Source organism: Phascolarctos cinereus, unplaced genomic scaffold (genome assembly GCF_003287225.1).
Source record: "Phascolarctos cinereus isolate Bilbo 61053 unplaced genomic scaffold, phaCin_HiC Scaffold_4;HRSCAF=312, whole genome shotgun sequence".
NCBI lineage: Eukaryota > Metazoa > Chordata > Mammalia > Diprotodontia > Phascolarctidae > Phascolarctos > Phascolarctos cinereus.
In genome coordinates, this window is record NW_027555847.1 from 615,085,512 (window position 1) to 615,101,715 (window position 16,204).

Sequence of the window (16,204 nt, forward strand, 5' to 3'; positions counted from 1 at the left end):
TTTTCTGAAATCTGCCTGTTTATCATTTCTTATTGTGCAATAGTATCCCATTACATTCATATACCACAGCTTATTCAGTTATCCCCCAACTGATGGCCATCTCCTCAATTTCCAATATTTTGCCACCATGAAAAGGGCTGCTGTAAATATTTTTGCACTTGTAGGTCCTTTTCCCTTTTTTATGATCTCTGTAAACATTAATTTAAACTGATTAAACTCATAAAATAGAAGTACTTTGAAAAATTGATTAGAAAACATAAACTAATAAGTTGCTTATAGGAAATATGCTTAAAACATAAGGACACAAGCAGATTTAAAATGAGGAACTGGAAGAAAATTTATTATATTTTAGCTGAATTTAAAATAGCAGTTGCAATCATGAATAACAGAAATAAGGCAATAATAAAAAAAACATACCAGATGAACTTTGGAAAGAATGATTTGGGGTTGGAGGATCTGGATTCAAATCTTTATTCTGCCACTTACTACACCCGTGACGCTGGACAAATTACTTGACCTTTCTGGGCCTTGGTTCCCCAACTGTAAAAAGGGGGTAAGGACAGAGTTTGGACCAGATAGATTCCAAGGTATTTTCCAACTTTAAGTCTATAATCCTATGTTTCTATTTAAAGGCACTATAGACACTGAAACAATTTCAATAAGAGCTATTAATTCACTGACTAGAATAATAGCTAATTTTTTTTAAAAAAAGAGTTTTTTTTTTTTTAAAAAACAGCTAGGTGGTGCAGTGCATAGAGCGGCACTGGATTCAGGAGGACCTGAGCTCAAATCCAGCCTCAGACACATAACACTCACTTAGCTGTGTGACCCTGGGCAAGTCACTTAACCCTGTTGCCTAAACAAACAAACAAAAAAGAGCTTTATTGTTGTTTGGTTGTTTTAGTTGTGTCTAACTCTTTGTGACCTCATTAGGGGTTTTCTTGGCAAAGATGCTGTAGTTGTTTGCTTTTCCTCTTCCAGGCCATTTTATAGATGAAGAAACTGGGCCAAACAGGGCTAAGTGACTTGCCAAGGTCACACAGCTAGTAAAGTGTCTGAGGCTGGATTTGAACTCAGGTCTTTCTGACTCCAGGCCCAGTGCACTACCCATTGCTCCACTTAGCTATCACAGGAGCATAAATTCAGGACTAGAAGAAACTTTAGAGGACATTGACTCCAATTCTTGCACTTTACAGATGAGGCACCTGAGGCCTGGAGAGATGAAATGACTTGTCTAGAATTTCACATCTAATGAGTACTTGAAGAGTTCATTAAAGACTTTAATGTTCTTCTTTTGGAATTTGACAAATGTAATAGAAAGATAAATGAGAAGCAAATTATAGACCAATATAGTTTTTAAATTGAATTTAATTGGCCTATAAAGAATATTGATTAGGAATCTTAGACATTACATTTATTTTCAGTCTCATGTGGGTCATTTCCGAAAGATAATCACATTCTAGGGCACAAACATTCTATACATAAGTGAAAAAATGATAAACACATCCTTTTTTTGATCATAACACAATAAAATGGTAATCAACAAAGAAAACATGAACAGATACAGACCTAAATGGAAACTAAACAAAAATACCCTAATAAATGGGTCAAAGACCAAATCATAGAAAAAATTAAAATTTATAATAAGAATGATAATGATACAATATTCTAAAATTTATCACATGCATCTAAAGTCTTTAGAGGTAAATTTACTCCATTGAACACATATTAACAAAAGAAGAAATAGAACACAAATGAACATGAAACTGAAAATAGCAAAAACCCAACAAATTAATAATCTCAAAAAAGGTACAAAAGAAGAAATCTTAAAATCAAAGGTGAGAGTTCAAGAGAATTAAAATTGAACTAATTGAAAATAAAATTGAATTAATAAAGCATTTTTTTTCTTGAAAGACCAATAAAAATGACAAAATCATTAGGTAATTTAATTTTGAAAAGAGAGGAAATACAAATTACTAAAATAAAAAAAAAACCCACAAGGGAGAATTTCCAATGAATAGAGAATATAAAGCCATTTATCACAACTACTCAATTAAATGGCAGGTAGGTGGTGCAGTTGTCAGTCAGGAAGACCTGAGTCCAAATCCAGCCTCAGACATTTACTAGCTATGTGAACCTGGGCAAATCACTTAATCCTGTTTGCCTCAGTTTCCTCATCTGTAAAATGAATTGGAGAAGGAAATGGCTGAATCACTCCAGCATCTTTGCCAAGAAAACCCCAAATGGAGTCATGGAGAGTCAAACACAACTGAAACAATTGAACAACAGCAAAAACTCACTTAAATACAAATTTACAATTAAAAACAAAACTGAAAACTTGAACAAAATATCTACAACCATATTAATGACAAGTTAACAGTAGATACATAAACTTAACAATAGAATCTCAGAAAGAGAAATTGAGTGAGTTATAAAAAAAACTCCATGATGGGGAAAATTCCAGGCTTAGATGGATTTCAAGAATAGACAAGAAGAGAAAAATTTATTGGGCAATGGGAAACTCAGTGAGCTACGTAATCATGGACAAAAGGCAGAATTATCTGAAAGTCTGCAGGACAAATGGGCAACTTTCCATAGCAACACTGTCTTGTCACTTTCGCCCTTAGTACTCAGTGACCAACTAAGGAATATAAACCAGCAAAAGAGGGACTCTTTTGTCAATGATAATGTGATTACCTCTTTGAGTCTCAGTTTCTCTTTCTGTAAAACAGGAAAATAATGTTTGTGCTAATTGTTTCACAGGTTGGTTGTGAGGGAAATGACTTATAAACCTTCAGTAATTATGTAAATGGGAATTATTATTATTTTTACCAGACCTGTGATTAATATTGGCAAAAGAAGATCCCAATGAGTTACTTCTGCTTCCAATGCAGATCAATAATTTCTCTGCAACTTGTGGTCTTAGAGTGTCCTGGGACATTGGAAGTTTAAATTACTCGTCCAGGTCACACAGCCAGTGTTGTCAAAGGTGAGACTTGAACCTAGGTCTTCCTCACTGCACAGATAGCCCTCTATCCACCCAAACTTGGGCGGTTTGGGTAGAAGCAGGTTTACATTATTAGGCCGTGTTGCTTCTCCTGAGAATCCTTATTATTACCAAGGTCAAGTGTCCAGAAAGTCACCTTCTTCTACTTCATCCCAGGAAAAACTATATTCCAAGTAAACTGCTTGAAAAGGAAAATGGAAGATAGTGTCAGAAATTAAGAGTGGCACACAGGGGAAGTGCCTGCTCTTAGTTCTTCTAAGGATGAACACTGGAAAGATCAGGGCTTAGAACTCTCACTTCAGCTTAGTGGGGTTACAAAACATGGAGAGCCAATCAAACGCCCAGATACCACAAAAACCAGACATTTAGGCAGAACTCCATAGGTTTGGAAGCAGGCAGAGAATAAGTTAAGAGTCAGCTTGGAAAACATCAAAATAAAGGCAATCTGCAGAACATTCTAAGTGAGCAGAAGAAACCTTGAAAGCAGGCTGTAGGAGAGACAAGGGACTTGTGGGCAGTGAGGCAGAGACTGAGACTGTAATGGGATCTGGGAGGGGAAATTGAACAGGCTGTTTTGGATGGTGCACAAAGAGGCGCTGAGTCATGGGCCAGGGAGGTGATAGTCCCCCTGCATTTGGGTGATACAGTTCTAGGGAAACGAATATTCAATTTTGTTACCTTAGCAGCAGAAAGATTTAGGCAAATTGGAAGAAGTTCAGAAAAGAGCCATGAAAAGAAAGGATGATTGGCTTCTGAGGAAAGATTAAAGGAGCTGAATGCCTACCTTGACTAAGTGAATATCATAATAGTCTACAATTACTGTGCTTGGAAGGCATAAACACCATGGAGGGAGGGGAATTACTTAGCTAGGTTGCAAAGGGATTCACTCACGGATGATAGAACTTAGTTAAGAATTCTTTTTCCTCTCTCTCTCTCTCTCTTTCTCTTTTTTTCTTTTTGAAAGGTTGAACTTAGGAAAAACTTCCTAGCAGAAAGAATCAGTCAAGAAAGTTTTGTTAAGTACATATCATCCAGAAAGCATTGTGTAGGAATAGGGGATATAAAGACATATGAAATACATTCCTGTCCTCAAACACCTGATAATCTTTTGGGGGACATGACATATACATAGAGAAAGATGGTGAAAAATAAAAGGCATTAAAATGCAAGTATTTAAATGAGTGGAGAGCAACAGTAAGTGGGGTGGGAGTTCAAAGTAGGGAGAAGTAATTTTCAATGGGAATAATGAGCTCTCTTACACAGTCAAGGTCCTAGAAAGAAGACCAACATCATTCATACTTGCTCTGCACCTATGCACTTCTCAGTACTTTGCATTTGGTCTTCTTCCCCTTTCACTGGACAGAAGCTGCTCTTTCCAAGTTGACCAAAGCTTTCATAGCTACAAAATCCAATCTGAAGTCCTCCCAATCCTCCTCTCACTTCTCTGCTATCAGCCAGCCTCTCTTCCTGGACACTCACTTTCCTCACTTGGCTTGTTGGACAGGGCTCTTGTTTTAGTTGTCCTTACACTTGACTGATCATTTCACCATACATTGAATACTCCCTTGGAATGGGTATTCCTCAGAAGTCTCTGAGATCTTATCATTTCAGATGGGTTCAAGTATCAGCTCCAGGCAAAATGACTCCTAAGGTTATATAGTCAACCCAAAGCAATAACTAGGATGGTATGACTGGATTTTTGCCTCAGGGCATGGAAATTAAACAGGCTATCCAAAGACTTTTAGTTTTCCCCACAGGAGAAAAAACCACAGCTTAGCATATTTCCTCTGTGCTTTTAGCCACACCCTGGGTGAACACTTGGCTGTTACCCTAGCAGTGGCCTTTCAGAATCAGTGGAAATAGCAATTATTTTTGTTTTGTCCAGAAATCCTGAGGGTCTTCTCCTAGATTGATTTTTTTTTGACTAGGTAAAAGAGACCATTCTTTGCCTAACTTGCTACCTAGTCTAAATCACTGAAGGGATGTTGCCTCAGTCAAACTGAGACCCAGCAAAGACCTTAGCTTAGAAAGGCCAAGGTCTCCCACTGCTTTTGGGGCCATTTCCAGTAGTTTTGATCTACATCTTGCCACTGGACCCAAATGGCTCTAGAGGAGGGAGTGAGGCTGGTGACTTGGCACACAGTCCTCCCTCACCTAATTCCAATTCACTTGCATCATTATATCACCTTCCTGATGTGGCGGTCCTCTTCGAGAATGAAGGGCAAACAACAACAACGACAGCAGCAGTGGCTGCTGTCTGAGGGTCTCCTATACGAAGAACCAGACAGATGTTAAGTGCCTACATGGAGTCAGCCTTAATGTGCAGGGGCTGATACGAACGTGAAATATCAGGGTCCGGCAACATCGCCAGCCATAAGGGTGAGAAGAAGAATAGTTCGACACCCTTTTCCATATTCCCCACTACCCTCAAACCCATGCCGACATGTACATGGGACCCAGAGTGCACATCACTCTTCAGATTGTAAGCTCCTTGAGAACAGTGACTGCTTTTTGTTTCTATTTGTATCCCCAAGGCTTAGCAGAGTGCCTGGCACAGAGCAGGCACTTAATAAATGTTTATTGATTGATTGATAATGCTTGTTGGAAGCTATTTGCTCCAGTGGACTCTGTTGCTGATTCTGTTCACTGATGGGGCCTCTAATGGCCCTGGGGAGTAGGGCAGAGGAAAGAAAGAAACTCCCTGCTTGAACCCAGCAATTCCCTCTCAAGGTCTTGCCTACAGCAACTCCATCACTAGACTGGCCTGCTTGCTGGAAATCCAGGTACCTAATTTTGGCTTGTTTTATACTATACATCCATCTAAGGGTATGTCTGAATCTTTGAGTCAATCACAAGATAATTCCTGTGCAGCATCATCTGTCTTTTGAAATGATCAAAGCCCTTTATCCCCCTCAAATTAAGAGCGTGTTCACACCTAATTTGCACTTTTGATTAAGTGATTAAATTTAGATCCCTGGACTTTCTGTGGTTACATTAATTATGGTGAGGGTGGAAAATTCCCACTATATTTGTATGGGGCTTAATATCTGTAAGCCCCGGTTTCCCCATTTGTAAAATGGGGATGATTATACTTACAACTCCTATCTTGTAGTCCCAGGATTTTTGTGAAGAAAGTGGAATTTTTTATGGAAGTGCAAACTCTGTGTGTGTGTGTGTGTGTGTGTGTGTGTGTGTTTTGTGTGCTTGTTTAGGCAGTGAGGTAGTAGGAAAAGCAACAGATTTGTGTTCAAAAGATCTGCGTTTAAGTCTAGACTTATCAGTGTTACTATGAACAAATTACTTAAACTCTCTGAACCTTGGTTTTCCCATCTGTAAAATAGGGAGAATACTCATATTATTTACTTCACAGTGGGGAAAAAAGTGTTTTTTAAGGTGTAAGATATTATTTCAATGTGAGCTATTGTTGTTATTACTTCTATTCAATTAAGAGAGCATCAGACCTGTGGGGCTCTCTGGTGAAGCTACCCCACTCAGGGTCTTCTTCAATGGTGTTCTGACCTTGTATTGCCCTTCTTATGTCCTTTGGCATAACTGGTTCCTTTGGTCCCTAAATGGAGGTAGACCTGAACCATTTTCCTGGCCTCAATGAACTGTTTTTGGCATCCTCTGCACTGATGGCTGGCTACAGTCATCCTTCTCTCTGGCTTTCAACTGTGCTCCAGCCTTTTCTTTTCTCTTTTCTCTCTTCTCTTCTCTTCTCTTCTCTTCTCTTCTCTTCTCTTCTCTTCTCTTCTCTTCTCTTCTCTTCTCTTCTCTTCTCTTCTCTTCTCTTCTCTTCTCTTCTCTTCTCTTCTCTTCTCTTCTCTTCTCTTCTCTTCTCCTCTCCTCTCCTCTCCTCTCCTCTCCTCTCCTCTCCTCTCCTCTCCTCTCCTCTCCTCTCCTCTCCTCTCCTCTCCTCTCCTCTCCCTCCCTCCTCCTCCCTCTTCCTCCTCCCTCCCTTCCCCTCCTCTCCTCTCCCTTCCCCTCCCTCCTCTCCTCTCTCCCTCCCTCTCCCCTCCCCTCCCCTCCCTCCCCTCTCCTCTCCTCTTTTGTTTTGTTTTGTTTTGTTTTCTTTTCTTTTCTTTTGTTTTCTTTTCTTTTCTTTCTTTTCTTTTCTCCTCTCCTCCCTTCCCCTCCCCTCCCCTCCCCTCCTCTCCCCTCCCTTCTTCTCCTCTCCTCTCCTCTCTTCTTTTCTTTTCTTTTTTTTGTTATTTGTCAAATCTTTATTGGGTAAGTGGGGAAGGTTGGGGGGTCCAGCTTAATCTTTCTTGGCAGCAGCCTTCCTTATGGCAGCTAAGACATTGCTGAGCTCCTCTCTTTTCCTCTTGGTCCAGAAGTGAGTTCCCACCCTTTTTTTTGATGAACTTAAGTGTTTGCTTATCCTTGGAGACCTTTAACAATTCCATGGCCTGCCTCTCACATGGGGCAAATCCACATACCTCCCGGATCATATCTCTCACAAACTCGGTGTGTTTGGTCAAGCGCCCATGGCGGTGGCAGTGTCGGCGGCTTGGAAACGTTTTTGGTGACTTTGTGGCCCTTATTGAGGCTTACAGCCATCAGGTACTGGATGGCCATGGCTGCGGCGCTACTGTAAGCCCAATGGCAGCCAGCAGCCAACCTTACTTTGTGTGCTGGAAGTATTTACCCAGACCCACGAATTATGGAAATCATAAGGTCAAGAACTACATGGGACCATTCAGTCCATGCTTTCCCCAACTCCTATTTTCCTTTTCTTTATTTTTGCAGATAAGGAAACTGATTTGGTGTAGAAAGACTTTGACTTGGTCAAAGTCACATGGTCAGACAATCCCAGAAGTGGGATCTGAATCCAAATATTTTGATTTCAAATCCAGTCCTCTTTCCGCTTTGGAGATCTTGCCATCTGCCCTGTTCCTTAACCTCTCTCTCCACCCAGAATAGCACCCTCTGGACCAGACCTCCAGAGACCACACCCCATTCCCTAAATTAATCTGTTCAGCTTTGAAATTCCCACCTAGGGCTGAGGTGTTTGGAGAGGGAATGGCAACTCACTTAATCTGTTATATTTAATAGGCCCTGCCCATAATTCATATCCCTCCACTAGGACATCTTGTTCTCTGTCCTGCTGTGTCTCTCTCCCTGCCCTCCCCCACCCCTACTTCCCAGTTGACCAAGAGTCCCTTCCCTGGACTCCAGTCCCCTATCTGTGCTATCTCTGCTATGATAATGAATGGAAGTTTCTTGAGGGTAGAGGTGATCTCACGCATGTGTTTGTATCACCAGCACCCAGCACAGGGTTTGGTGCAAAGTGGTTGCTTAATAAATATTTATTCATTTTTGCATTTCTCCCATCCACACTGTCTCTCAAAGAAGCCCTTTTAGTTTGAGTGATTTTGCCTTAACTACTACAGGATGATCAGGCATTTTCTGAGTAATCAGTATATTTTTCCTCCTACCACTTCCTCTATTTTTCTTTCAGATGAAAATGTCACTTGGTCCATTTGACACATTCCACTCTAGATCCTTTGCACAAAGGGATCAGTAACAGAAAAGGGCAAGATGTCATCAGGCTTCCTCACCATGCCCCTATTCTTCTTCATCTTTTCCTATAAGAGTCTCTGTTTTGTTGTGTTTGTCTGTTTCCATCCTGCAAAATAAACAGATTGTTACTGATGTAACAATCTTCCCTTGCCAGGACATTGTCATTGTTTAAATGAGCTCCTGGCTATTAAGTACAACACCAAAAACCAGATGTCATTTTGACTTGGCGTTTAATTCAATACTAAAGTACAACACAGAGGCAGCAGGGAGCTCAGAGGGAAGGCAGCCTTTGTTCTTTTCAAATAAAATGAATTTCAAAAAACCACGACCATCAGTTACCCCACAAAACAGACCTGCATCTTGCCATGTGCCTTGGATTTGAGGAGCAGAGTAAGAGTGCCTCCAAGATGAGCAAGATGGAATAATATAATTTTAAACTCACATCACCAGCAACAGATTTTCTGTCACCCTGAACAATTGTTGAAGATGAAATTCATATGCCAGCAAGAAATGAGTGTTGTTATTTAAAGGGAGCAGACAATACTATCTCTTGGTGTAGAGTTTTATTATTTAGGGCTAGATTTTCCAATCTACTATCTGTGATTGTCTGCTAACTCTCCAAGCCTCATCATTCCTATGAGTGGTTAGTCATCAATCCATTGCTATCAGAGAACTAAATTTAGATTGAGTATCTAAGCTTTGAGCCCAGTTTCCAAATAATCTGCCCAGTTCTTCGTTGTATGTGCTTTTAAGAGTGACTGTGAAAAAATCTGTGGTATGAAGATGCCCTATTTCTAAAAATCAACTACATTTTATAGCTGGTCCTTGGGAGTGACTATAATTACTTTTTCCCTAGATAGGTTCATAAGCCATAGTCAATGCCACAAAACTAAGTCAATTTTAGAGGATCTACTTTGCTTTAGTTAACTTTGATGTCCCTGTTGTAAACTAGGTCATTCTCTAGTTTATAACTGATAATTTATAGTGTCCCTAGCTCTTAAGTTACACTCAAAACTTCTATGGAATTTAGAGTACTTAATGGAATTTTTCAATAAGTTTGGGTGATGTGGTAGAGAGGAATAGCTTTTTCATTATGATACCCAGGGTTGAAATTCTTTCTCTTCAGCACCCCTGGGAAACTCTTTAAGCCTATGAACTATGATGGAGTTGTCTGTTCACTTTAGTGGACAGTGTTTCTGTAGTGGGAGTTCTCTGCACCAAGGAAATAATAGATCCAGACTGGAAAAAAAAAGGTTTTTTATCTTATTAGTACAATTGTGACTTTTATATGTAAAATTGCTTCCTTCCCTTAACTAGCCTTGGGGCACCAAAGCAGTAATTAAAACATTTAAAACAACCATCAGCATCATGAATAAAATATCAGATCACTTTTATCGTTATTTTATGTCTAAAATTTTAATTTAAATGAGCGTTTGCTTGGCAAAGCTCCTGAAGAAGCAGCTAATAATAATAATAGATTAATTTATATAATACTTTAAGTATGCTAAGTACTTTATACACAGTATGCATCAGGGAATGTCATCCCCACCCCCACCCTGACACCACTCAACCAATTGATCAGGGGTTGGCCTGTGCCTATGATCTCATTTGAGACTCAAACATTCCTGTAAGGCAGAATGTTCTATTAATTAAGGTTCTACTAATTATCTCTATCTTATAGACAGGCAACTAAGAATCAGAAAAATTAATTGCGTTATCCAATGTCACACAGCTAATAAACAAAGCCCACTACTATGTCTACTCTAAAACATTGCATTTCAGCTTCTGAAGAGAACTACTATAAAAGATAAATGAAAATAAAATGTGTTGGGATGATAAGAACTAACCTTGGGAAAGAAGAATGTGGATGTGTCAGGCTGGGCACAGCTGGCCTAGCTATCTATGTCATCTCTAGCTATATTATCTCTATCTAAATCTATCTATCTATGTACATGTGTATTATCTATATCTATACATATGTTTCAACTTTATTTTAACCAAGACACTTCAGGAACTGAGAATGCCACCTTCCGTGTCATGAATTTCCAGTTCTCCTTTGGTAGGGTGGCAAGTCAAATGAAAAACAGAGCCTGTGCTCACTCTAGACCTTTATACTCCACTCTATTGGGGTTGCTTTGGGCTTCACCCTTGAACCCTGGCTGGCAGCCCAGGCGTTTTCTGTGCTGTGCATGCCACTATCGTTATTCTTTCCTTAAAAGCAGGTAATCTTGATCTTCTGCGTGAAATGCTCTTCCTTTTCATTTCCATTTCCTGGCTTCCCTGATTTCCTTCAAGTTCCAGCTACAATCTGACCTTCTAGAGGAAGCTTTTCCCAATCCCTCTTTATTTTAGCACCTTTGCTCTGCTGATTATTTCCAAATTACCCTGGATACAGCTTGTTTGTACATTGTTGTTACTGTTGGTCAGTTGTGTCTGACTCTTTGTGACCCAATTTGGGGTTTTCTTGGCAAAGACACTGGAGTGGTTTGCCGTTTCCTTTTCCAGCTCAGTTTAGATGAGGAAATTGAGGCAAACAAGGTTAAATGACTTGCCCAAGGTCACACAGCTATTACGTGTCTGAGGCTGGATTTGAACTCAGGTCCTCCTGGTTCCAGGGCCAGTGCTCTGCCCACTGTGACACCTAGCTGTTCAGAATAGGGATTTAATAAATACGTATGGACTCGTTGACTTCAACACCCTTTTATGCTACATGTTGGGTTTTGTTTTTCTTTCAAAGTTTTGTCCAACCAGAAAGAGACTTCCTTAGAAACTTGGTGGAATGGGCATTATATAGAATGACCCACTCAATCACACCCTAGTGTCCTATGTTTTGTATTCTTCACCAAGTTTCTATAGAAATCCATTTCTGAGATTTGAAACAGGATGCAAAGGAGATATACAGAAAAGAGTGATGAAGATCAAGACTGCCCCTTTTTATGGCAAGATCACACACTATAGAAAATATTTGCCTAGAGTCTAACTTGACACTTAGCATAATAGGACTTGTCTTTGGATAGAGGGAAAGACAGAGAGGAAGAGGGGAAAGGAAGAAGAAAGAGGGGGAGTGGGAAAAGAAGAAGAAGAAGGAGGAGGAGGTGGAGGAGAAGGAGAGGAAGATGGAGGAGAGTGAAGGAGAGAGAGGTGAAGAAAGAGAGGAACGTGGAGAAGGAGAGAAAAAGAGTGAGGAAAGAAGAGAGAGGGAAAGAGAAAGGGAGAGGGAGAGGAAGAGAGAGGGGCAAAGGATAGACAGAGATAGAAAGAGAAACAGAGACAGAGAGATGGAGATAGAGACTGAGACAGAGAAGAACTTCAAATTTCTCAGCATCTTTTAATTTTCCTAAGGAGGAAACCAAATCCAAAAGGCTGAAGAGTTGGGATAATATCATGCAGGGAAAGGCCTGGGCCAGAAGTTCTTAGCTCCTACCTCTAAGCTAATGTCTTTTAAGTTTTGCTGTGGTCATTTGAGTGGAGAGAAAAATGTCCTGCTAACCTTGTGCATCCAGCAACTGAATGCACAGTAAAAGGGAAGAAATAGCTTTTATCCTCAGAATAACCATGAGCATATTTTAGTTGAAAAGTTGTTTGTACACTTATGTTTAATGAATAGTCCCTTATCTGACAACACTGAAACACCCATTTAAACTACAATGTCTGTATTTATGTCTGCTGGAGGCATGCTATTATTAAGTTGAAAAATTGCTATCTCATCATCCCGGTTGCTTTTTTAACTTCATCTCCCAAGCAAAGCTTTTTACAAAAAGCTTTAGTTGTGCAAAGAAGACAAATACTAAAAGTACAAAGAAGAAATTCTTTTGAGGAGATTTAACAGCAAAAAGAGACTCCATGGTCCAGCCAACTCAGCACTTAAAGCATCTAAAGACCCTTAAATGCATTCTTTATTTACTTAGACTGAGCTTCCTCTTTTTTCCCTCCCTTCCCCCAAATAAAGCAAACAAAGACCACAAAAGCATTTTGCTCACTTAAAAAATGAATCTCAGAGCTATTAATTCTCACTCCAACCCTGTAAGGTAGGAAGGCCTCAGGAACATTATATTTCTGGTGCTATCACAGAATAAAAATTCTCTTCCTAAATTAACAAATCCTTTGCAGAAGGAAGAGAGATAAGCTAGGGCTTCTGTCGAGGAGCTGGGTGCTATCTGAGGGGAAGGAGAATGTATCTTCTGCTCCCTCAGAGCTTTATAGGAATTAGGTAAAATAATTTTTAAAGCCAACTGTATTGAATAAATCTGAATTGTGGTCTTACATTGTGGATATGCATTCAACTGTATGCACATTTTCATCTGCAAAGATTATGTCTGCCTTTGTGTCCCATGGGTGTTAGCACCATCACTAGGTCTCACATTGGCTATTGTGGTAGTCTGCTAACCAGCTTGTCTTCTTCCAATTTCTCCCTCTCTGGAATGTTTTTTACAACATTGCCAGATTAATCTTCTTAGTGTAGAGCTCTGAGGAAGGGAAGAAGGAAGGAAGGAAGGAAGGAAGGAAGGAAGGAAGGAAGGAAGAAAGAAAGGGAAGGAAATAAAGGAGGTAGGGAGGGAAGGAAGAAAGGATGGAAGCAAAGGAGTAGGGAGGAAAGAAGGAAGGAAGGAAGAGAAGGGAGGAATAAAGTAAGGAAGGAAGGAAGGAAAGAAAGAAGGCAGAAGCATTTGTGTGCCAAGCACTGTGCTAAGCTGTGGAGATACAAACAGAGAAAGAAGACAGTTCGTCCTCTCCAGCAGCTTACAGTATATTTGAGGGAAAGACCAGATGTAGGAGAGTTCAGCTGACAAGGAGATGAAAAGTCCTGGAAGTCCTTAGGGTTCTGGGCTGATGTCAAGGTCCAGGAGTGCTTAAGTTATATCAGGGTATCTGCCCCATAGGAGCAGCTCATCACCATTGAGAAAGGCAAGCCTTATCCTGGCCTTTCAGAGACCTAGAATCTAGACCTAAAACACTTTTTCCTTGAATCTCTCCTTTATACCCAGCATACTCTGTATCATATTATAATTATCAGTGCATGTTATATGGCCTCCATCTCCTCTCCCTCATATCCCCAACAAATAATAGAATATAAACTCTCATCTATTCCCTCAACTAAATCAGCCATTATTGAAAATTTGGATCTATGCCTCCCATCAATAAGTTAATATCCCTATACCAGATAATGTCTGCAAATTCCCAGGCACTGACAGCAAAGACCACGTTAGCCCCTAGGAGACTCAGAGAGTTGGGATTCCTGAGAAGCGGTTCAAAGTGGACTGTCTTGTTCTGTCTCACCAGCTGTTCAGAGAGGCTTAATTAAGCACGGTTGTTTTTGTCCTTTACTCTTAATAAAGCACTTTGCTTTATAACTCACTTTAGAACTTTAAAATATTTAATTCAAAACACAATCCCCATACCCACCACATAGGAGTTCTGGGAATATTAAGGAATTACTTTTTATGGAAAAACACTCAGAGCTTCAGTCTCAGCATCTATTCCAAGAGGCAAAGAATGTGGATTCTCAACACAGTTCCCCTGGAACGCTCTGAGATTCCCCTTGCCTGGAGGGAAAAGGGGTGTGATGACAATATCCTACCTCTTTGGATCTTAGGGAAAGAAGATTAAAGAAATAACATCTTTAAATTTCAGTTGGCTACTTAAAGAAAGATTCCTTCAAAATATAACAATCAAAAAGACACTTTGATGATTGATGTTACATGAATAAAAGCAGTTATTACCATCATAATGTTCTTAATAGCCACAATGGGGACAGAGGTTGAGGGATATATTTAGAATTATCCTTTTATCACATTCAAATTCAGTGCAATCTTCTGCCTTAGCTCCTAGCACAGTGCTCTGTACAGCAGACATTAGATAAAAACTATTATAGCCTGACTGACCTTGATTGTGATCTAGTGGAAAGAGTACTGTTAGGAATCAAAAGATATGAGGCCTAGTACTGGGTTCTGTCACTAACTAGGTGTGTGACCTTAGGTAAGTCACTTCAACTGTCGCCGTTTTGGTTTTTGTTTTTCCATTTGCAAGGTGGTGATAGTGCCTAGAGTCAGGAAGACTTAGGTTCAAAGGCCAGCTCTGACATTGTGAGACCTTGGTCAAATCACTTAATTTCTATAGGCCTTAGTTTCCTCATCTATAAAACAGAAATAATAACACTTTTTGTCTTTGTATCCCTAGAACCTGGAACAGTTCTTTGCATGTGGTAGGTAATTAAAAAATGTGTGTTCATTGATTATACTACCTAGCAGAGTCTTTGTGAAGTAAGTGCTTTATAAACCTTTTCAATTAAAAAAAAATTTATTTTCCCCAATTACATCAATTACATGTAAATACAATTTTTGACCTTTTTTTTTTTTTTGCAATTTTGAGTTACAAATTCTCTTCCACCCTCCCTCCCCCTACCATTGAGAAGGCAAGCAATTTGATAAAGGTTATATGTGTGCAGTTTTGCAAAACATTATTTCCATATTAGTTATGTTGTGAAAGAAAACAGACCAAAAACTCCAATAAAAATGAGAAAGTAAAAAAAAAAGGTATGCTTTGATCTGCATTCAGATTCTGTCAGATCTTTCTCTGGAGATAGATAGCATTTTTCTTCACAGGTCCTTCAGAATTGTTTTGGATATTTGTATTGCTGGGAATAGCTAAGTCATTCACAATTGATCATTACGCAATGTTACTGTGTACAATGTTCTCCTTATTCTGCTTACTTCACTTTGTATCACTTCATGTGAGTCTTTCTGGGTTTTTCTAAAAACATCTTGTTTATCATTTCTTTTTTCTTTATTTATTTTAGGCAATTAGGGTTAAGTGCCTTGCCCAGGGTCACACAGATAGTAAGTGTCAAGTGTTTGGTCTGAGGCTGGATTTGAACTCAGGTCCTCCTGACTCCAGGACCAGTGCTCTATCCACTGTACCACCTAGCTGCCCCTTGCTTATCATTTCTTATAGCTCATTATTTCTTATGTATTCCATCAAAGTCATGTACCACAACTTGTTTAGGTATTCCCCAATTGATGGACATCCCCTCAATTTCCAATTCTTTGCCATCACAAGAACTTCTTTAAATATTTTTGTACATATAGGTACTTTCCCTTTTTAAAAAAATTTTTTTTGGGATACAGATTGAGTAGTGGTATTACTGGGTTACAGGGCAGGCAAAGTTTTATGACCCTTTAGACACAGTTCCAAACTGCTCTCAGAATGGTTAGGTCAGTTCACAACTCCACCAACAGTGCGTTAGTGTCCCAATTTTTCCCATCCCCTTCAACATTTTTCATTTTCCTTTTTTTGTCGTCTTTTTTTGTTAGCCAATCTGATAGGTGTGAGGCAGCACCTCAGAGCTGTTTTCATGGCATTTCTCTAATCAATAGCATTTTTATGTGACTATAGACAGCCTTGATTTCTTTATCTGAAATATCCTTTGATCATTTATTAATTGGGGAATGACTTGTATTATTATAAATTTGATTCAGTTCTCTATATATTTGAGAGATGAGGCCTTTAGCAGAGAGACTTGCTGTAAAAATTTCCCCCCAGTTTTCTACTTTCCTTATAATCTTGGCTGCATTGATTTTGTTCATGCAAAACCTTTTTTAACTTAATGTAATCAAAATTATTAGAGTCCCCAGTTTCTGCAAGGAAGGGGAGGTACATTCTCCTTTCTCATGTTCA

The 16,204-nt window shown here is 39.4% G+C and overlaps 1 pseudogene; it reads right to left on the bottom strand.

The window, feature by feature from the left end:
• Positions 1–7,265: 7,265 nt before the first annotated feature.
• On the bottom strand, positions 7,266–7,585 carry LOC110200300 (large ribosomal subunit protein eL36 pseudogene; annotated as a pseudogene).
• Positions 7,586–16,204: the final 8,619 nt, after the last annotated feature.